The sequence below is a fragment of the Mustela nigripes genome, chromosome 4 (genome assembly GCF_022355385.1).
Source record: "Mustela nigripes isolate SB6536 chromosome 4, MUSNIG.SB6536, whole genome shotgun sequence".
NCBI lineage: Eukaryota > Metazoa > Chordata > Mammalia > Carnivora > Mustelidae > Mustela > Mustela nigripes.
Genome location: NC_081560.1, coordinates 137556417 through 137579159, shown reverse-complemented (window position 1 = coordinate 137579159; position 22743 = coordinate 137556417). Strand labels below are relative to the sequence as shown.

Genomic DNA, 22743 nt, shown 5'->3' with positions numbered 1-22743 from the left:
ATAGAAAGGATGAAATTAGTATTATACCCATTTCACAGATGAGGAGATTGAGACTAAAAGAAGTCAAGAACCCAAGGTGGCTCAGCCACTAACTAGTCAACAGAGATTCAAATCCCCACTGGGTACCACTCCACCTTGTACGGTGATGCACAATGTGGAGCAGACCAATGCTCCCAATGAGACTAGAAATCTGGACCAAAAAAGTCTGAAAGCACTAGAAAAATATCAGGGCAGACAGAACCTGAGATGCAAAAATCCAGGGAAAAAGGAAATTCCTGGGGATAAGCCCAACATTCTCAGGGCCTCTTTTCCACTCAGGGCACTGGCGAGCAATGAGAATGGGGAAGCCAGCAGAATTTTGGCCATCCTGTGAGTCTAGGGAAATAAAAACTGGGCTTCTGGGTGAAAAAGGCAGCCAGCACTTAAAGATCCAAGATCCCAGGGAGAAGGGAGGGATCGAGAAGTGAGTTCCACACTCAGGACCGGTTTTCCCCTCAAAGTGTTTGTGATTTCTTAAGCTTTGGAGAGAACCGCCCAAGGAACCAAGCAGAAAGCAGCTGAACAGTAGAAGGGAGTTTTTTAGCTGACTCGTGTCATGGTGGAGACAAAAATGGAGTTTAGAAGGAGTGTCTTTAGTTAACAGACCCCTAGAGAGTTGCTCCAGAAGTGTCCATGAACCGTAGGTAAATCAAGCTTTATAAAGACTTCAATTCCCCCTGAGTCAGCTCAGTCCCTGACTGGTTTATGATGACTGGGTGCTTCGCTGTCTGCCAGATGAGAAGATGACTCCGCTATGAAAGGAAGCAACAGCATCAGAACCCCTACAGTTTTTCATACAAAATGACCGATGTTCATAACAAAATTACCAACCATACCATAGACAGGACCAAGAGAGAAAACTGAGAATAGAAACAAGTCCACAGGTAACCCAGATATTAGAGTTATCAAATAGGGGCTACATACATGGGCCCAGGGTCCCATGTTGGGCTCCCTGCTCAGCAGGGAGTCTGCTTCTTCATCTATCCCTCCCCACTGCTACTGCTCTCTTACACATTCTCTCAGATACATAAAATCTTTTAAAATTTTAAAATAAAATAAAATGTTTAAAAGACAAAGATAATCAGACTGGATTTTAAAATACTACATTATGCTTGTAAGTGATACGCCTTGAATATAAGGACACATAAGCACTGAAAGCAAAATAAGGGAAAAGTTACCAAAGATTACCAGAGATGAAGATAGATATTTCAAAGACAGACATTTCAACATAATCAAAGGGTAAATCCACCAGGAAAGCAGCTGAAGATAAGGAAAGTAGGAAGATAATCGAATTCTAAATTTTTACTTGCCTGATAACATAGCTTAAAATACACAAAGCAAAAATTGACAAAACTAGAAAGAGAAACAGACAAACCCACAATCACAATGGAAGACTTCAATGCATCCTTCTCAAAAATTGATGGAAAGAGCAGAAAACAAATCAATAAGGATACCAGCATCTAGACAACATCATTTACATATCTGACCTCATTGACAAAATTAAACACTGCACACAGTAGCAGAATAAACACTCTTCCTGTGAGCTGATGGAAAACTTAGCAAAATCCACCATGCCAGGCCATAAACTAACTTTTAATAAATCTTTCAAAGAAATGAAATAATTCAAAGTATGTTATTTGGTCATAGAAGATTAAGCTCAAAAACAACCAAGAAAAAAAAAATGAGGAAATCCCCCAAATGTTTCGAAATGAAGCAATGCACTTCTAAACAAAACAGAATAAAACCCATAAATCAAAGAAGAAACTACAACAGAAATTAGAAAATATTTTGGACTAGACCATAATGAACATAGGATATACAAATGTTGTACTTAGAGGAAAATTTACACCCTTTAATTCAGATTTTAGAAAAGAAGAAAATCTTAAAAGCAATCATCTATGCATCTAATTCAAAAAAGAATTAAGAAGTAAACTAAACCAAAAGAGTAGAATTTTTTCATCTCCTTTCACCCCAAAGGAGATGAAAACATTTTCAATAAGAAAAGAAATTAATGAAATAAAACCAAAATTAAATAGGCAAAGATCAGGAAAAATAAAAGCAATTATTTGAAAAGACTGATGAAATTGATGAATCTAGTGATCAGCAATATACTAAAGAAAACAAAAGAAGACACGTTACCAGTATCATGAATGAAAAAGAAAGTATCACTATAGATAGTAAAGAGAGTGCAAAGATGGTAAGAGAACAATTAAGAAGATACTACAAATATCTTTCTATCAATTCATTAAAACATTTATATAAAATGAATGTCCTCAAAAATACAATTTATTAAAACTGACACACAAAAACATAGAAATATAAATAATCCTATTTCTAAATTGAAACTGTAATCAAAAACCTTTCCACTAAGAAATCTAAGTTCATATGGTTTCTCTATTAAATTTTTCTAAAACATTTAAGTTAAAAAAAAAACACCCTACACAAATCTTATCCAAACTCAACACAGAAAAACAAAAAAAGAAGTAACAGTTTCCAATTTATATCATGAGGGAAGTATAATTTCATGACATAATCTGACAAGAATATCATAAGAAAGGAAAATCACAGATTGATCTCTTTCATGAACAGATTAAAAAAAAATCTTAAGCAGAATATTAAGAGTTCACATATACCATGCAAAATATAGTCAAAATAAAACGCTCTTGTAGCTTTTCTATTAGCAGCCAAAGGATTATGAAAAGAATAATATATTATGACATGGTTGGATTTATTCCAGGAATGCAAGGTTGGTTAACTTTTGAAAGTCAATCCATGTCATTCACCACAAAGAAGAAAACATGTATGTTCATTGCAATGGATGCAAAAATGCATTTGATAAAATTCCATGCACATTTATGATAAAACTCTAAGCAGAAAGGAACAGAAGAGGCCATCTGTGGAAAACAGACAGCTAACGTCACACTAAATGTTTGAAGACTTAAGATCAGGAACAAAACAGAGATGCCTGCTATTACCATGTCCATTCAACATCATACTGAAAGTTCTAGTCAGAGTAATTAGGCAAGAAATTTCCAACTCCAAACTGGAAAGGAAAGAGTAATCTCCATTCACAGATGAAAACTCCAAAGATGCCATTAAAATGCTGTTAGAGCTAATGACTAATTCAGCAAAGTTGCAAGAGACAAGATCAACACGTAAAAATCAGTTGCATTTCTATATACTAGCAGTAAGTAATCTGAAGAGAAATCTGCAAAAGCAATTCCATTGACAAGAGCATCAAAAAGGAAAAAAATAGAGGGGTGCCTGGGTGGCTCGGTGGGTTAAGCCTCTGCCTTCGGCTTGGGTCATGGTCTCAGGGTTCTGGGATCGAGCCCTGCATCGGGCTCTCTGCTCAGCAGGGAGCCTGCTTCCTCCTCTCTCTCTGCCTGCCTGTCTGCCTACTTGTGATCTCTATCTGTCAAATATACAAATTTAAAAAAATCTAAAAATTAAAAAAAAAGAACAGACCAAGCTACTAAAAAAAAAGAAAGAAAGAAAGAAAAAAAATAGGAATAAATTTAACCAAGGAGGCAAATGACTTGTACACTGAAAACTACAAAACATTGTTGAGAGAAGTTAAAGTAGACATAAAGAGGTGGAAGACATTCCATGTTCATGAACTCTAAGACTTGATATTGTTAAGATATGATACCACCCAAAGCACTCTACAAATTTAATGCGACCCCTATCAAAATCCTAACGGTGATTTTTTTTTTTTGCAGAAGTAGAAAACCCATCCTGAGATTTATACAGAATCTCAAAAGATCCCTTAATAACCAAAATAATCTTAAAAAAGAAGAACAGAGTTAAAATACATACACTTCCTGATTTCAAAACTTGCTATGAAGCTACAGGAATCAAAATAGTATAGTACTGATGTAAGGACAGGACTATAGACTGATGGAAAGGAACTGAGAGCCCAGCAATCAGCCATTGCACACAAGGCTAATATATTTTCAACAGGGGTGTGAAGAGTCTTCACTGGGGGAAAGGACAGTACTTCCAACAAATGATGCAAGGAAAACTGGATATCCACATGCAAAAGAATCAAGTTGGAGTCTTTACTTATACCATATATAAAAATTAACTAAAAATATGGGCACCTGGGTGACTCAGTCTTTAAGTGTCTGCCTTTGGCTCCGGTCATGATCCCCGGGTCCTAGGATGGAGCCCTTGCTCAGCGGGAAGCCTGCTTCTCCCTCTCTCACTCCCCCTTGCTTGTGTTCCCTCTCTCGCTGTGTCTCTCTCTGTCAAATAAGTAAATAAAATCTTTTTAAAAAATTAACTAAAAACCAATCAAAAACCTAAAAATAAGAACTAAAACTATAAACTTCTTAAGGGAAAATCTTCATGACATTGGATTTGGCAATGATTTCTTGGCTGTGACACTGAAAGCAGGGGTAAGAATAAAAAAGGTAAGTCAGACTTCATCAAAATTGAGAAACTTTTGTGCATCCAAAAACAGAGTGAAAAAGGCAACCTATGGAATCGGGAGAAAATATTTGCAAATCATATACCTGCTAATGGATTAACTTCCAGAACACATGAAAACCTCCTACAACTCAGTAACAACCACATCACAAACAACCCAATTCAAAAATAGGCAAAGGACTTATATTTCTCCATAGAAGATATGCAAATGTCCAATAAGCACATGAAAAGATATTTACATTGTTACCCATTGGGGAAATGCAAATCAAACCATGATGAGATACCACTTAGAACCCATCGGGATAGCTATCATCAAAAAATAAGGGGCACCTGAGTGGCTCAGTTGGTTAAGCATCTGCCTTTGGCTCAGGTCATGATCCCAGGATCCTGGAATGGAGTCCCACATCTGGCTCCCTGCTCAGCGGGAGCCTGCTTCTCACGCTCCCTCTGCTGCTCCCCCTGCTTATGCTCTCTCTCTCTCTCAAATAAATAAATAAAATCTTTTTTTTTTAAAGTGTTGGCAAAGATTCAGAGAAATTTTAACTCTTATGCACTCCTGTTGGGAATACAATTGAGCAGCTGCTGTAGCAAACAGTATGGGAGTTCTCAAGAAAATCGAATATAGAATTACCACACAATCCAGGAATTCCACTCTTTGATATACTCAAACAAATTGGTGGCAGAGACTCAAACAAATACTTGTACACCAATGTTCATAGCAACATTTACACAGTAACCAGAAGTAGAAACATTCCAAATGCCTGTCCACAGATAAATGGATAAATAAAGCATGGTGTACATACACATACAATTGGACAACAGTCAGCCTTGAATAGAAATGAAACTCCGATTTATGCTACAACATGGATGAATTCTGAAAACATTATGTCAAGTGAAATAAGCCTGAAACAAAAGGACAAATATTGTATGATTCTGCTCATATGAGATACCTAGAATAGGCAAATTTGTATAGACAGAAAATAAAATAGAGATTACTAGGGGCTGGGATGGGGACTGAATGGAGAGTTATTATTTAAATGGTAGAGAGTTGAGTTACTGTTTGGGATGATAAAAGGTTTAGAAATGGATGGTGATGATTGTTACACAACTTGGTGAACTTACTTAATACCACTGAATTGTACACTTAGAAACAATTAAAATGGTAAAGTTTGTGTCAAGAATATTTTACCACAATTTTGTGAAAAAAAATAATAGAAGAAATTTTCCCTAATTTGATAAATGACATCAACAAAAAACCTACAGCAAACATCACACTTAATGGTAGAATATTGAAAACTTTCTCCTCAATGCCAGAATCAAAATAAACATGCCCACTGTCACCAGTTCTATTCAATATTGTGTTGAAAGTCCTAGCCATTGCAATAAGACAAGAAAAAAAAAGCATCAGAAAGGAAGGAAAACATGGTTCTTTCTAGAAAACATGGTTGTATATGTTAAAAAACAAAAAAATTCAACAAACAATCAGAACAAATAAGTAAATTTAGCAAAGATTGTTGGATTCGGGGCCATATTGTAAAAATCAGTTGTATGTCCACATGCCAGAAATAATTAGAAATGAAAAAAATCTCTAAATATAAATTTTTATAGGATTAAAGAAAACACAAAACAGATAGAAATCAATCTAGTTAAAGAAGTGTAAAGTCTCTACGCAGACAATTAAAAAGCCTTCTTCAAAGAAATTTATTAGGACCCAGGTCAACGGATGAGCTTATCTTGTCTGTGGATCAGAAAAGTCAATATTGTAACAATGTCAATTTTCCTCAAATTGACCTACCTATTTTTGATGCAGTCTCAATCAAATCTCAGCAGGGATTCTGTGGCCATTCTAAAGCTTATATAGAAATACAAAGAACCAAAAATAAATAAAAATGCTGAAGAAGAAGAAGGCTAGAGGATTTACACTGCCAGATATCCAGACTACATGTATAAAGCTATAGGAATTACACTGTAAAGTTTGTATCGGTACAAGGACAAACACGCCCAACAAAACTTCATACACATATGCATATGTCAAAAGATACATAACAAACAATCATAACAGCCTTTCCTATATCAGCCAAAGACTGGAAGCAACCCAGTTGCCCATAAAGAGTAGAATGGATAAACAGTGGATTATTCATACAATGGAATACTATCCAACACTGAGAATGAATGGGTGTAAGTATAGACAACAGGATAAAACTCACAAATAAATTAAATGATAGAAAACCTCACAAAGAGAATATACTGCCTGATTACCTGCAGACTAGAGGGACAACACAGACGAAATGAACATATGATATTAGAAGTCAGGCTAAGAGTTGCATTTGCGGACTAATGACAGGGAGATGGCTTTGGATGTTTTTGTTTTTCTATTTTGTTTTTGGTTTTGGTTTTGGTTTTTTGGTTTGGGGAGAAGTTACATGGGAGTGGTCACTCTGCAGTATTCCCAGCTGTATGATTTGCACACCTTTCTGTATGTGTTATACTTCAATTAAAAAGTTGACTAAGAAAAGTCCCAGTTGGATTGGCACCATCAGGGCTACTCACCACTACACTGCCCTGCCTCTCTTTGTGTTTGCCTACCATGGGAACACAATGCCAGTGGGCACAGAAAGAAGTCACAGTCTCGCCAAGGGGGCCTCCTCCTCCATGAAGCCTCTTATGACTGCCCACTTCCCCCCCTCCTTTGAACCTACAGAGCCTTTCTCATAAGTATGATAGCTACTCCTGGCACCCCCAGGCAATCTGCATGACACCTGCAGAATGTAGGAGCTGAGAATAACAGGAGCATCATAATACCTAATAGGTGAGCATAACAGCAGGATAAAAATACATACTGACAGTATTTGTTGAGCAATTACTACGTGCAGGCACTTTTTCTAAGGATTTTACATGCTGTAACTCATTTAGTCCTTCCAGTAACACTGTGAAGTAGGTACTGCTGTTATCCTGATTTTCCAGATAGAAAACCAAAGAAAAAAAAATGATTGATTAAGTTGCCTAAGGCCATACAGCTAAGAATTGGAAGAGCCAGGAATCGACCCTGGGTATCTGGGCTCAGAAACACTTCCCTTGTTTCAGCAATGGGCCCACCGATGAGGCCTGGGGTCTGGAGCCCCAGCTATACCACCCAGACACAGCACAAATGGAGAGAGGCTCCCCATCTCTTCCAAGATTGTAAATGCGTCTATGCGTGTGTGGACAGGGATGAGGTGTGTGACATCTTGAAGGCCCCATTCTACAACTGAAGAACAGCAGGCAGGCCTGGCCTCTCTGGGCCTGGGCTTGTAAGCCTGGGGAAGCCAGCTGGGGCCAAAGGGTGGATTTGGGGGCAGGTTCCATCCCTAGGCCGTGGAGGAGGGCCTGGGACCTCCTCAGAGGTCTGACCCCTGCGGACCACACTCAGGACAAAGAGAAGGTGCTGGCTGGGGGCCCCTGTTCCCCTTCTAGGCACTGGCCAAGGGTCCTCTGCTTCCCACCCCCCAGGCCAGGGGTCTGGAAATGGCTCATCTGGAGGCAAAGCCAGCCTCCTCCAGGAACGAATGCTACCATCTCAGACTCTCCACCCTGCACGTGACACATCCTACAACCAGTTTCTTTGTGAATCCACCTTTGAGCTCTCCTGCTACAGTATAAGCACACGCCCTTTGCTCTGTTTGGAAGAGGCCTTCATCCTGCCAGAGACGTTCTTTGTTTTCCTGGAAGGTATGGGGTCCAGAGGCTCCCCTGTGCCAGGTGTGGTAGCTGTAGCCAGATCCAGTGACAAACACTTAAAATGACAGACCCCGCAGCATTTGAAGATAAAGTCAGACTTACCGGCCCCCCAACTTACATCAAATAGCACTTCCTTACATCAAACAGCACTTCCCTTGGTGGAGGCCAAAGCTCAGGGAGACAGAACCATCTCGTGTCCACAATAACCAGGAGCGCCGAGAGGGGGCCACCCTGGCAAAGGTGACACAGCACATCCATGATGGAGACAGGGGGCAGCCTGATGCCCCGTGTAGCAGACAACTGGAAACCAGGCGTGGGGGCAGGGCACGAGAGACGGCCCACCCTTCGGAGCAGCCACTTCGGGGGAGTGTCCAGGTGCAGAACTTCAGCACACCTGTGTGTAAAGACACGTGCACACACGCACACACACACAGCCCAGGCCATCTGGGTCCAAGTGAGAATGAGAGGGAGCTGTTCATACAAAGCCCTGTGAGCTGGACCGATGAAAGGGAAACAGAGAAGCTGTGTCTTCAGCTGGCCCTTCCCATTTCCCTTTGCCCCCCCTGACACCCCCAGCCCTCCACGGCCCAGCCTGGGGAAGCTGTGAAACGCACAGGTGCAACCAGGTCACCTAGTTAACAGCCTCCATCCCGCTGTATTATTCATGGGCTCCCTTCTTCCGGCCCGAGCTCCAGTTTCCAACAGCCCTCGGGCTCAGCTTGGCAGGTCAAGCCGCATGGCAAGTCTGGCCTGCGGCAATCCCCAGTCTACACCCCATGTCCTTCCCGTCTTCTTGTAAGGGTGCAGCCATTCCTGTGCAAACTCAGCCCCCAAGTGGGAGAGCTCTGGGGTCTGGGCTTCCGAGGCATTGGAGTAGTGCTTGGGACATGGGGATGGGGTGGGGGGACCCCAGACAGCAGAATGATCCCTGGGAAGTGGGTACTCAGGGAATAAAATGTTTTGTGAAAAAAAAAAAAAAGCTTCCTCATTGGAGGAAGAGCACAGAAGGAACACCTTGGCGGAGCTAGGCTTGAGATGCTAAAATTTCCAAATGGAGCTGCAGGCCCCTCCCCTCTCACCCACTCACACAGAATCGGCTGTCCCAGATCCAGTACCTGGACGAGGGTGACAGCCCATGGGAGGGAAGAGCCATGCCTTCTCCACTTCTATACGTGAGTGTGCCTTGCGGTGTGTCCTGCAAACAGGACAGGCTTAGTCAATACCCAAGAGATGGGTATCAAATTGACGGGGGAGGGGACACAAGTCATTGAGCCATTCAAAGACGCTGATATTGGGTTTAGAGATTTTCTTGTTATTTCAATAGCTATCTGCATATATCTCGTGAATTCCCCCATAGTGTAAGTCATTCATACATAGTGATAACTAATAAATATTGATCAACTGATTGATTACAGGTTCTATATATCACGATACATTCTGACAAGCACGTCCATGCATCTCTCGAGAATCCCTACTCCCTGAGTGTGGTAGCCTGGCCCCAAGGATTTTCCCCCTCCTTCACAGATGAGTAAACCGTCGCTCAGAGAATTGGAGCCCTTGAATCTGCACAAGGACCGTGACAGAAGTCTTCAACACTCACTGGGGGTGTCTAGCTTCACGGTTCACATGGAACTCTCTGCCTACGGTTCCTGTGCACCTGCCAATACAGGAGAGCTACAAGTCCCCTATGGTCCCCCAGGGAGACTACACGGGTTGGGACCAGCATCCAAGCTGAGGCCACTCTAGGAATAACACTGGGCCAAAAACACGGAGGGTAGCTTGTGGGCCACCCCGGCCCACTGCACAGGGGAAGTGTGGGTGGAGATTCAATCACAAGACTCACTGCCCAGCCTCACTGTCTCATATGCCTGTGTGCCATAGGCCCCTGAATGTCCCACCCCAGAGCAGGGTCGGTCACAGGTGAAGCCCAGACAGGCTGGACTGAGAATGCAGCCCCGTCACCACCTCTGTGCAGACCTGAGGTGGGTCACGTGCCCTTTCTGAGTTTGGATGCCCATCTGGATAGTCAGGAATTTGGCTCTGGCCTTCTCCAAAGGCAGTGTGGGGCCAAGAATAGGCAGAAGATGAAGGAGTCAGACAGCCTTGCTCACATTCTACCCCACTGCCTGCCTGCTGTGTGACTTCGGGTGAAGTGCTTGACCTCTCTGTGCCTCTGTTTTCTCATATGTAAAATCAGAGTAACAACAGTGCCTATCTCACGGAGTGCTCAGACAAGGGCCTGGCACATAGTAAAAGCTTAGTCAGTGTTTCTAGTTACTACTAGCAGTCCTGACACTCTAACTCTATGACAGAGGTCACACATAGACTGGTCACGTGTGGGCCACAGGCAGCTTGCTGAAGGGTCCTCCCTACCATACACATTCCACAAGGTCAGGAGTCACTGCTGGGCCCCAGGGGCCTAGAACAGTGGCTGGCACCCAGTAAAGGCTCCATTTATATTTGATAAATGAATGAATGGCCTCATGGTATCTTTAAATATTTGAATTAGTTGCTAACCTTAAAATAACAAAATTATGCATTTTTTAAAATCTGCACTTCTATATAATTTTGGAAGTCAGTTGTGACCATACCTGTCCTGTCTTCTGGCTTGCCAAGCTCTGGCCAGAATGGGAGTGGTGGCGCCCCCTTCAGACGGAGGAGGGGGGAGCATGTGCAGTTTGCCCCAGCACCAGCCCCAGCCCAGCCAGTCTTTGTCTAACATCCACTGTCTGGATCTGTAGGTGCCTGAACGTTCACCCTGGCCCAGGTCAATCACAACTGAAGTCCAGACAGCAAGGAAGGTCTGCCCTACCCCAGCCCCAGAGCAATCTACTCACGGGCCCTTCTTCAAAACCCCAGGATCCCCTCCAAGCCGTCCTCCCACCCCAAGTCCAAGAGAGGAGACAAGCCTTCAGGTCTCTTGAGCACACCAACCCCTTGGCATCCAAGCCCTCCTACATTGGGCAGGCTGGGCCCTCTACCCAGAGGACATGATCCCTAATGCTCCGCAGTGCAGCAGCTTTCCAGGCTGACACCCTCCTTGTGCTGAAAACTCCCCAGCATAAAAAGCAAGGAGTAGCAACGAACTTACTCCTTATCTTTCTCATGGAAAGTGTGCAGAGAAGGGGGAGGCGGGGACAAACACATACACACCCCAGAGACAAAGTGCTTTTCTAAAATATTAGTATCCATTAAGCTTGGTGTTTGGCGGGGCGCCTGGGTGGCTCAGTGGGTTAAAGCCTCTGCCTTCGCTCCGGTCATGATCCCAGGGTCTTGGGATCGAGCCCCCCATCGGGTTCTCTGCTCAGCAGGGAGCCTGCTTCCTCCTCTCTCTCTGCCTGCTTCTCTGCCTACTTGTGACCTCTCTCTGTCCAATAAATAAATAAAATCTTAAAAAAAAAAAAAAAGCTTGGTGTTTGGCGCGTTGTAGGGGATCGGGAAGGCTGCCAGTGGACACATGGGCACCCCTTCCTCCTTCCACTCCACCCCACCCCTCCCCAGCCCTGCCAGGGCTCAGGTCCATGGGAATGGATCGCATCTTCCCATCCTCCAAGAGCCTTCCCCCAACCACCCTATTTTCTGCCTCTAGCATGTCAATTGCCCCCTCTGTCTTCTCTGGAACCCCCAGAGCCATCTGTCAATGCCTTGGGTATGTCTTTATTACCTGACTTTCTCCCCCAGTTCAGTGCAGTCGCCACTAGCCACGGGCGGCCAATGAACACTCAGAATGTACCCAGTTCAAGCTGAGATGTGCTCTGGCTGCAAAACACACACTAGATGCCAAAGACTTGGGATCAAAAAACAATGTAAGATACATGACGAATAATCATTTGTTACCTTGATCCCATGTTGAAATGGACATATTTTAGATGAACTGGGTTAAAGAAAATAGATCATCAAAAATAATTTCACTTATTTCTTGTAACTTTTTTTAAGGGGCTACGAGAAAATTTCAAGCCACACTTGTGGTTTGCGTTTGTGGCTCGCATTTTATTTCTCCTGAGCAGCTCTGCTGCCTGTCCTCAGCGTGAACCCCCAGCAGCTAGGTAGAGACTGGTACGCTGGTGATGCTGAATATTGGTTGGCCAGGGGGCTGAAGGCAAGGCCCCCCAGCAGTGCACGTGAGACCCTAAAACATTAAGGAGGATGGGTCTGGAAGGACCTTCCACTCCGCTCCCCAGTATATACTGGTTTTCCTGGTGGCATTCCATCCATAGATTCCCCATCGAATACAAAGCCACAGGCCTCCACAGAAGGGGCACAGAGGTCTGGCTCAGAGTTCTGTTGCCACTGGTTCCCTAATTAGATGCCAGGAAAAGCCAACATCCCTTGTAGACAGGACCAGTGACACAAATGGATACTCAGACATGGTCCCAACCACCCTGGGGGTTTTTCTCTCTTTCCTCCCGCTCTCGCTCCCTCCTCTGCTTCCCTCCCTCCCTTGCTTTCACTGGCTCCCAAATTATAGTCTTCTTTCAGAAACAGAGACAATCAAGGTGGTACGCAGGGTGCTTGTCACAAATGGCATCTCAGGTCCTCTCCAAATGGAGCATGGCCTTTAAAGAGAAAAGGAGCGTCACTATCAGCCTGCCTTGGGGAAGATGCATCTCCAGGAAGGCATGGGCCAGAAAAGGCTCCCTCCCTCGTAGGCTGATCAGCCTGCGGGAGGCTCTTGGGTACTGTGATTGCAGGCCAAGTGCTGGGCTGCTAGGGTCCGAGAGATGAAAGCCTGTCTAAGTGGGGGGGGGACCTCACCTCTTGGCTAGAATACGGTGTGCCCCCACCTCCTGCTGGGGCAGGAGAAGCAGGGCTTGACCCCTGTCTGACCACCACCCTCAGCCAGGGAGAGGGCCTAGAATTACCCCATTCCCCAACTCTGGGCCTCAGTCTCCCCACCTGTCACATGGCAAGTCTAGCTAATTCCTAAGAACCCTCCCAGGGCTTGGAATGGAGGTTCCACACTCAAATGGCTAAAGGGGACAGGATGGAGGGCAAATGAGCATGGCGGATCAAATGTGAGGTAATAGGGAGTGGTGGGGCCTGCGGAGAACGGAAGGCCATAAACTCACCTAAGTCTAAAAGATAGCCTTCAGGCAAAGCTCAGATGTGTGACCGAAATCAGAGTGATGTGGGCACAGTGGTCACTTCTGGAGCAGGATGACACGGCCTGGAAGGGGGCGTTCGGCCCCCTGCCAGGGCACCGGGAACGCATCTCATCCACATGGGGTATGCATCAGCGGAAGGTCTCCACTTCTACCTAAGATCTGATTATCCTGTAGGCACATAACCCTCAAGGAATTCTTTAAAATAAAAACACAAGTAAACAAAAGGGGCGGCTGCGAGTCAGCACCAAACAGCAGCTGCCGGTTGGGCACAGAGACCCACCATTGCCAGGTCCTGTCAGAAATGCCAGAAATCTAGGTTTTTATGCAAAAATGATGTTGTTTTAATGTTGTTAGTAACTAATTCAAAATTAAAAATCACAACCGCACGCGCACACACCCCTTTAGGCAGAATTCAATTTATGAACTTACAGATTGTCAAGCTCTCAAAATAAGGCGGGGGGGGGCTCACCTCTTGGCTAGAATACGGTGTGCCTAACCCATGACTAAATCAACAGGGATAATAAAAGCTACTCCATTTTGCATGTGTGCTCTGTGCCAGGCCCTGCACAAAAGGCTTCTACACAATTTTCTTCTTATTCATGTTGAGAGCAAGCCTACAAGGTAATTGAAAATTATTCCCATTTACCAGATGGGAAAACTAAGACCCAGGCGAAGCTACATGGCAGACCAAGGCTTCGGAGCTCAAGAGGGGACACACTGGTTTACAATCCCAGCTCTGTCCGCCTCTGAGCTAGATGCCTTACAGAAATTAGGAAGGAAACAACTTCACATTTATAATAATAACCAACGCTTGCACAGGTTGTAGACTATGCAAAGGAAGTGTACAAAATATGAATGCCAAACGTGAGCCTGCCGTGTCCCTCTTAGTGATACAGCTTGAAGCCCCTGAGGCAGGGGACTGTATCTGCTATTCCCGCTCCCCTTGGCAAAACCCTGAGCCACACAGACATTCACTGCTAGTGTGAGACCACGCCTCAGGCACACCAACACCAAGACCCAAATATACAGACCAGCACAGAGGAGCGGCAGCCGGCCCTATTCCCCGCGACAGGGCCAGATTAAATTTCACAGTGAAAGCCTAGAACGCTGTCTCCATGTGGCTACTTCTTAAATATGCCAAGTTTCTCACAGACACCCTTCTGGTCAATCAAGTTGGTAACGATATGCATTTTCTGCCCTGTGGGATTCAATAAGGCCATTTTCATATTGACCCAAAATAAACGTGGCCCATAAATGCTCCAATTTTTCTAAATCGACTCTTCTGCCCAAATGATCAGTCACCACTGTTGCAGATATCCAACTCAAGACACGGAAATTTCCAGCACTCCGGAAGCACACCTTGAGCCCGAGGCGTGACACCCCAGGGCAACCATGATCCTGACTTCCGTTGCGGAGATGGGTTCCGCCCACCATGGCCCCTTTTCCTACGGGGCCTGGGCTCTTCTGTTCTCATAGGCTCCAGAGCCCCCCTGTCATCCCACATTTGGCACTGCGGTTCTCTTTGTCTGCCTCCCAGCCCCCCGCAGGCACATGGGTTTGAGACCTCCATTCCAAGGGCAGACGGCTGAAGCCCAAGATACAGCAAGACAGACAAAACCGCCCAGACCTGAAAGTGACCAACAGGAGGAGCGAAGACTCGTTACGGGCACACTGCGTGCTCAGTGCATTCACACCAGTTAACAATGGGGCTAGAGAGGGCAATGGAATGATCACCTGGCAATCGCCCATTCAGTCAACGAGCCCCGAGTCCCGGAGTCCACCAGCCTGGGGGGCCCTGAGGATTCAAGGAGGACTAAGACACAGCCCATGCTGCCGGAGCTCACTGTCCCGACGAGGGCTCAGACCCCCGCGGGGTAGTAAAAAGCACCATGGAAGGAGGTGAGGGAGGGAGGCCCAGGCTGGAGAGGAGTCAGTAAAGGCTTCCCGGGGCCAGGGACTCCCCAAGCAATGTCTAATACACACACAAGTGCATGACGTTCGGGCACAGCAAAACCCCTTCCAATCCCCACTCCTTTCCCATGGGAGGCAAAACACTCTCATCCCAAAGAGCCCATCTAGCAGAGTCTACCTGAGAATGGCCTTGTTCACCTATTAACGACACAATGAGGATTGTCCTGGTGCCAAGAAAAATTCTAATCGAGCCTCAAAATTTTAAAAAAAAAAAATTTTTTTTTTTTTTTAAACAACACTATCATTGCTTGAAACCAAGGAGTTCGAAGGCAATTCAGGCAATTTTAAAAATCATCTTTATGGGGGCGCCTGGATGGCTCAGTGGGTTAAAGCCTCTGCCTTTGGTTCAGGTCATGATCTCGGGGTCCTGGGACTGAGCCCCGCATCAGGCTTTCTGCTCAGCGGAGACTCTGCTTCCCCCTCTCTCTCTGCCTGCCTCTCTGCCTACTTGTGATCTCTCTCTTCCTCTGTCAAGAAAATAAATAAAACCTTTAAAAAAAAAAATCTTTATGTTTTATAACAGGACATTTTTTTAAAACCTGAGGGTTCAGGAAAATAATCTTTTCTTCATTTAGCTATGTTTGAACTCCTGAATGAAGGAATGGTTCACATCAGGATAAAGCATTGGTCAGGCCTACACCCGTGCTGACCCACACGGCTCCCTCGCCACTCTGCACCCTGGAAGGATCACCCATCTTTCTGGCCAGGAGGCCAGCTCAGGGGAGGGACAGTCCTCTTTCAGCAGGGTTGGGGCACATGCCATGACCTGTCACCCGTGACACCAGTGGCCTCACCAGGCCTCTGGGCCAAATCTTCTATAGTCTACTCTCAAGCCAGCCTGATGGCTTCATGGTCACCATTATCCCTGCAAAAGGCCCAGGGGTAAGGAGCCACCATGCCCTGGCATCATCTTCCTGTCTTGGAGTGCAGGGTGCCCCTCATCCCCAGCAGAAGTGGAATGTCCAACCCCAGGCTGGGGGTAGGAAGGGAGCCTGGGCAGCACCCTCCCCTTTTTGGGCTATCCCAAATTAGCATTTCGGCAGCTCCCTCTGTGTAAGTCCTGTGGCCGCTGAGTGGCGTGATTAGTGGGGCACCCCACCAGCTGGGAGGAACAGATGAAGCACAGGACAGTTACTCATTCCTTCCCTTTGAGAGACAGCACCAACCCAGCCCCAGGCCATCTAGAGAAAGAGCAGCATATCCAGCTTCCAGAACCCCTGCCCTGTGCTCACTTGCTACCAGCCCACAGGCAGCACACACAGCCACGTTTTAACTGCACAGAAGGCTGAGCTGCTACTTGGATCTGTCTAAAGGTCCCCCCCAGACACAGACACTTCCTGGCATTGGCAGAAGACGGCCCTGAGGGGTCAGCAGGGAACTGTTACTCAACCCTATCATGACTGTCCAGGAAAAGCAGTTCCAGTCATGTTCTCAAACTCGTGTTCTTATCCCCTGCCCTAGTGTGACACTCCTTCAGATCCAAGAAGTTGTGAAATGCTCATTCCCTAGAAGGTCTTGTGGACCAGAGCTTCATAGACTTGACTGAGCACACAAATCACTCAAGGAGCTTGTCAAACACACATCCTGATTCAGGAATTCTGGGAGGGGCCAGAGGAGTCTGCCTTTCTAACGAGCCCCCAGGTCATGCTAATGCCGTGTCCGCAGGGCACAGCTGGAGCAGCAAGGCTCCACCAGGCCCACACCCCCAAGAAGCGTGTGCAGGTAGAGTAAGGACTTCAGTGAGATGCCCTTTAAAATATTAAGTGCAAAGAAATGAACGTCAAATAGTGAAATTGTAGGTAAGGTAGCTTGTTGGGTGAGGGAGCTCTTTGGGAGGCCAACAGAACCATCTGCCAACATAACCCCCAACCAAGCTCTTTAGTGGGCAGATGTGAGGAGCTCAGCTATTCCAGGATGAGGAAGGCCAAGACAGAGGTGTGCAGGGGGCCCAGCCCAGATAAGGCCAGGCTGCCAGCTGGGGGCCTCCCACTCCCCCACTGTCCTCTACCACCTGGCTCACGCTAGTGACTTCTGTAGTGCCACCTTTCCAGCCCAAGAAGTACTCACACTCTGCCACGCAGGCCCTCCCCAGCCCCAGGGAATCAGTGCCAAGCATTCCTATTCCCAGCTGAGGGGCCCCCTCCTGGCCCCTTCCAGGGGCAGAACGACCTCTAGTCCCCCACCCCCACGGGAGCTGCCCGCAGTGCACCTACCCACGCACCACGACCCAAACGTTAACCAAGCCAGCTGTCTCCACCCTGGGCTGACTCATCAGCACCTCGCACCTGGCTTCAAACATGGCTCATCAAGCCCACCCTGACCCAGGCAAGGGTCTGACGCACCCAGTGCGCCAGTGGGGACACACACACACACACACACAATCCTTATATGCCTCTCCAGCTTATTTCGAAATACACACTGGGGTGGGGGCTCCTGCCAATAGCCTGAACCGTAAGGGTCAATGCCTCTCCCATCAGAGAGGGCAAAGTACGCAGGAGACCCAGGACCTGCCTTCTGAAGAACTGGGGAGCGTAGGGTCGTGTTACTATTCACATAAGGCTAATTCCGCCCCTGCCCCAGCCCCCTAGGCCACTGATAGCACCAGGGCTGGGGGTTGGGGTCGCAGTGGGGCGGTGGCCAGAGGCGATGGCACCGAATCTCTACTCGGAGCCCAGAGGCAGCGACTCTAGGTTCTCGCTTCGGGAAGGCAAGGCACAGGGAAGGCAAGACACGGAGAGCTCACCGGCTCATGCCTCCACCACCTTGGAATGCGCGGGCTTTGCCCGCGTCCCGGGCTGACCTGCAGGGGAGATGGGGGGCAGCAATCTCGAGCACAGGCCTCCAGGGCCAGCCAGCACCGTCGGTGGTGGACCTGCCAGGGGACTGACCGGGGAAGCGAAGTGCAAGCCACACAAGGCTCCCTGCTCCGCGAGGGGTGCGTGTCCCCAAAGCCGGATCGGCTTGGGAAGGTTTCGGGGGTCCTCTGGGGTCTCTCAGGGCCACCAAGAGGTGATGAGGGTAGGGGCGAGCTACGTAACTGTAGCTTCATCCAGCGCCAATGCCCATCCCGCGGTGGCGGTGCGCCCCACTCCATTCCACTGTCCAAACGGGGACCCAGGGCGCAGAAAGGGACAGGATTGGTAGCCCAACGCCCTCTTTACCGCCGAAATTCTCCCCAACCCAGACCCGAGCAGACCCTCCCTAAGGCGCGGAAAGCAAAGCGACCGAATGTCCAGGAACCGGGAGGGGAGTGCAGTGCCTGTCCTCCCAAGGCCAACCCGGCGGGAATTCGAGTTCCCGGGAATCAAAGTTGCCGCGCGTCCGGCTGCTGGCTGCAAGCGGGGCGCCTGACCCCGGGCCAGGGGCTGGGGATGGAAGGAGGCCCTGGGCGCTCGCCGCGGGTGATGGCCGTGCCGGGAACAAGTGGTTCGGCGGCTGCGGTCGCGACCCCACGGCTCCAACTTTCCCCGCGCGCGGCGGGCGAACGGTGCGGAGAAGGCGAGGGAAGCGGGGAGGGAAGGGGCGGTGCGCGGCTCTCGGTACCGTGTGCGTGTGCGGAGAAGCGCCGCGAAGCGCCTCCGGCTCTGCTCTCCTCCGGGTCGGCCCCCACGGGCCGCCTGCTCCGCTGCTGGCCACCGCTGCGTCTCGCCGCCGGCGCGAAGGTTCACCCGCGGCACGCTGGCCGCTCCAGCGTCCCCTTGGGCCGGCTGCCCGCCGCTGGCCGCCTGCAACTTCAGAAGCGCCGCGGGCTCGGACGAGGCGCGCCCCAAACGTCCCGAGGCTCCGCAACCCAGCGCTCCATGCCGGGGCTGCCCCGCCCCGCCTGGTTCAGCGGCCTGCCGCCGTCGGACGCGTCTTCTCCCCGAGCATCGCGCCACACAGCCCGCGCCCCTCTCTCCCTAGCTGCCGCCGCCGCTCAAGTCCGCGATCAACTTTCCCTCGCTTCCTCCGCCCCCCTCGGCCCCCGCCACCCAGACCCCGCCTCCTGACGCTCGCTCCCTCTCTCCCTCCTCTCCAGCCCCCGCCCGCCCGGCAGTGCCTCGCCGCCCACCCCCTCCACGCTGCGCGCAGAGATCGCAGTGGCCCGGGACCCGGCCCCGCTCCGACCCCCGGGAGCCGCGCGGAGCCCGGCCGGGCGCTCAGGGCATGAATATTTCAGTGCTGGCGAAGCTGCCCTCTACCGATGTCATGGCACCGGCTGCTGTGGCAACTCGACGAATCCCCCCAAGGGGCAGGGAGGACGCCCGCGGAAGCGGCCCCAGGTGCGTGCTGGAGCCTTGCCCCGCAGGGCCGCCCGCCATCTCGGAGAGGGGCACGCAGAGGGGTGGGGGCCCGGCCGGCTTCCTGCCGGCTACGCGCCTCGGGCTGAACCGGGAAAGGCTCCGGGAAGCCGGAGCGAGCGAGCCGGCAAACAGCCTAGGTGAGCCGGCGCCATCTGTTGGCTTTAAGCGCCCCCTCTCTGTTCCCAGAATCTCTGAGCACGGAGCAAGGCTCCGTCCCTCTCTTAAGTCCTTGAGGCTGCTTGGCTGCGCTTGGCTCAACCAGCTGCCTTTGCCCACACAAGTCATGCGCTCCCACCTGCGCCCTCTCCTTCATTCGAGCTCAGAATGCCCCCAGGTGCTTACAGATGGAGGACCCTGGATTGGAAGAGGGCCTTGAGGTCACCTGAACACCCTCACTTAAGCAGTACACCCTTCTGCAGCAGTGGTCTCCCAGCTTCTTTTTTGCACACTGGGCCTTTCCTATGGCCCATGAAGACTTCATAACTTTTTCAGACACCTGGATTAGGGAGGAGTCCTATTTGATTCAGGAGTTATAGCTGAAGAGGATCATTCCTTGACCTTGATCTCGACTTCAGCAGTCTAAACATTCTGAATTCTTTGAACTGTTTATCCTGTGACACGATTTCTCGACCTGTCACCATCACAGCATACCGACAATAGCTGCCTAGAGCCAGGCTCTGGGCTGAGACTCAACTCCTTCTATCCTCAACACAGCCTTTCTGGCAGGTCCTGTCATTAGCCTGGTTTTACAGTAAGAAAATGGGCATTAGGGAGGTAAGTGACTTGCCCATTTGGTAGAGTCAGACGTTGGACCCAGAATTTCTACCATTCACTCATAAGTTGCTACTCTGTGCTAGCTAACTGAAATAGGTTCTGGGGAAATGATGGGGGACAGAACAGGCTTGGTCCTTGTGCCCGGCGGAGAAGCTCCTCTAATGGGGGACCCCAACATTGGTCAGTGAAACACAGAAACAGGTAAAATTACAGCTGGCATTAGTGCTTCCAAAGACGAGTGCTTTAAGGGCACCTCGCCTAAGGGATCAGGGAAGACTTCCTGGAGGAGGTTACACTGAGCTGAGATCGGGAGGATGAGCAATGTAGAGAGAACGTCTTAGGCAGGAGAAACAGCATGCATAATGGCCCTATGGTGGGAAGGAGGGCCAGGGAGCTGGACTGCTGAGAGTGGGAGGAGGACAGTGGATGTAAAGCCAGAGTGGGAGCAAGGACCAGGCTGCTCAGGACACCTTGGCCTTCATCAGAGTTTGATGTTTATCCTTGAAGGCTTTGAAGCAGGTGGTTGGGGTGGAAGCTGAGGGAGTGCCATTGATCTGATTTATGATTGGAAAAATAGGGGATTAATTGGGAGGCAATAGATGATAAAAGACAAGCTAAAAATATTTACCTATCATCTACTATGTGCCAGGAAATTTCTAGGTCAGGGGTAAGTAAACTGCAGCCTTCAGGTCAAATCCATCTTGCTGCTCATTTTTGTTGTTGTTGTTAAGTAAAGCTTTAGTGAAACACAAGCATCCCCATCAAATTACAGCTCCTTTACACTACAGCTGCAGAGTGAAAGGGTTGAACAGAGACTATGCAGCCTGCAAAACCTAAAATATTTACTATTTGGCCCTTTACCGAAAAGGTTGGCTGACTCCTGTGAATCTGGATATTCAGGATATGTCAGTGAACAAAATTCTGTTGCCCGTCGTGGCTGTCTAGGGGACAGAGGCTGGGATCAGGGTGGTAGTGACAGAAGTGGAAAGCGGTGGCATTTAGAAGGTAAAAAACGTACAGAACCAGAAGAAGGGGCCATCATGGGGTAGCATAGAGGTAGATGTCAAGGAGACCCCAGTCTCCGGCTTGTGGAAGCAGATGGACAGGGTACTTGTTCCCTGACGTGGGGATTGTCGGAGGAAGGCCACCACGGGGGTATGAGTGTGTAGTCAGTGAGAGGCTTACGTCATGATGGAGCCCAGATGTCAAGTAGCCCGTTGGACACATGAGCCTGGGGCTTGAGGGGAAAGGGGGGGACTGGAGTCATAGTGGGTCTCAGGTAGTCATGTTTTCGACAAGGTGATGGAACCAGAAATGGAGGTTCTGGGTTCTGAATGCGATTGCTTGCTAGCTGGATGGACACTGGACCCCTTATTCATAAAATGAAAGTTCTAGAAGAAGTGTTCTTCAGAGATTCTTCAAACCTAAATCCTTTCTTTCTGGTTTGCCGTCATCTTCAGCTGACTCCCCAAACTGTCCGTAGTCATTTTACATGTGAGCAAAAACAGCACTGAGCTCACAGAGACAATCACCTCCTTTAATGTGGGCACCATACTTCTTTTCATAGGACCTCTAGGCTAGGAACTGGGGTGTCCATCGGGGTGCAATGAGCCCACAAAGCAAATTTGGCCACATAGTGATGGAAGAGCTGAGAATTCAAACAGGGGATGGCAAGATAAGCCAGAGGTCATCATCAGTAAGAAGTTGCTGTATTACCCCTGAGCCCGAGGGACAGAAGGAGGAAGCAGTGTTACCAGGCTCGGGGGCACACAGTGCCAAGATGGAACCGTGGTGGACATGTCTGGTGGGGGCTGAGGAGGCTGCTACTGTCCAAACACTGCTTAAGGCCCAGTGTGAGGAAGAGATGCCTTGGCTTCTCCTTCCTTCAGCCCTCTGGCCTCCCATGGGACCTCCTTGGGTTGTCCCCAGCCAAAAGCCAGCAGACCCCGGAGCTTGAGGGTTGCAGCCTACAGAGGAGAGCAGGGTGTGGATGTGAGGGGAACAAGCCAGCACCACACCCTGGGGACACAGAGACGAATAAAATCCAGTTCCTATCTTTAAGGCACTCCCCATCTAAGAGAAAGGCAGACCTAGAAATCAATTATAATCTAGCAAAACAAGTGGCAAAGCAGAGAGGTAGCCCAAACAGGAGTGATGCGACAGGTTTCCGAGAAAGTTGAGTCCGGAAAGGCTGCCTGGACAAGGAGACATCTGATCTGGTTTTGCTGCAAAGATCAGGAGTTCCTCAGGCAACAAATGCTGAAGGGCATTCCAGGTGGAGGGAACAGCAGGAGCAAAGGTGATCCTGGAGGTGAAAAGCTGCCCTGCTGTTCTGCACAAGAAGCAGCCAAAGGAAGGCTGAAGGCGTTTGCAGGAGACTCAGAGCTGGGGAAAGAACCCAGGCTCTGTCCCCTGGACCAGCT

The 22743-nt window shown here is 48.5% G+C and overlaps 1 protein-coding gene across 1 annotated transcript in view; it reads right to left on the bottom strand.

The window, feature by feature from the left end:
- The window catches only part of CDH23 (cadherin related 23), a 394117-nt gene extending 374972 nt beyond the window's left edge, over nucleotides 1-19145 (bottom strand). The window contains exon 1 of the mRNA XM_059397665.1: nucleotides 18807-19145. The gene's annotated coding sequence lies outside the window, so the exon portion shown is untranslated. The remainder of the gene's footprint in view (nucleotides 1-18806) is intronic.
- Nucleotides 19146-22743: the final 3598 nt, after the last annotated feature.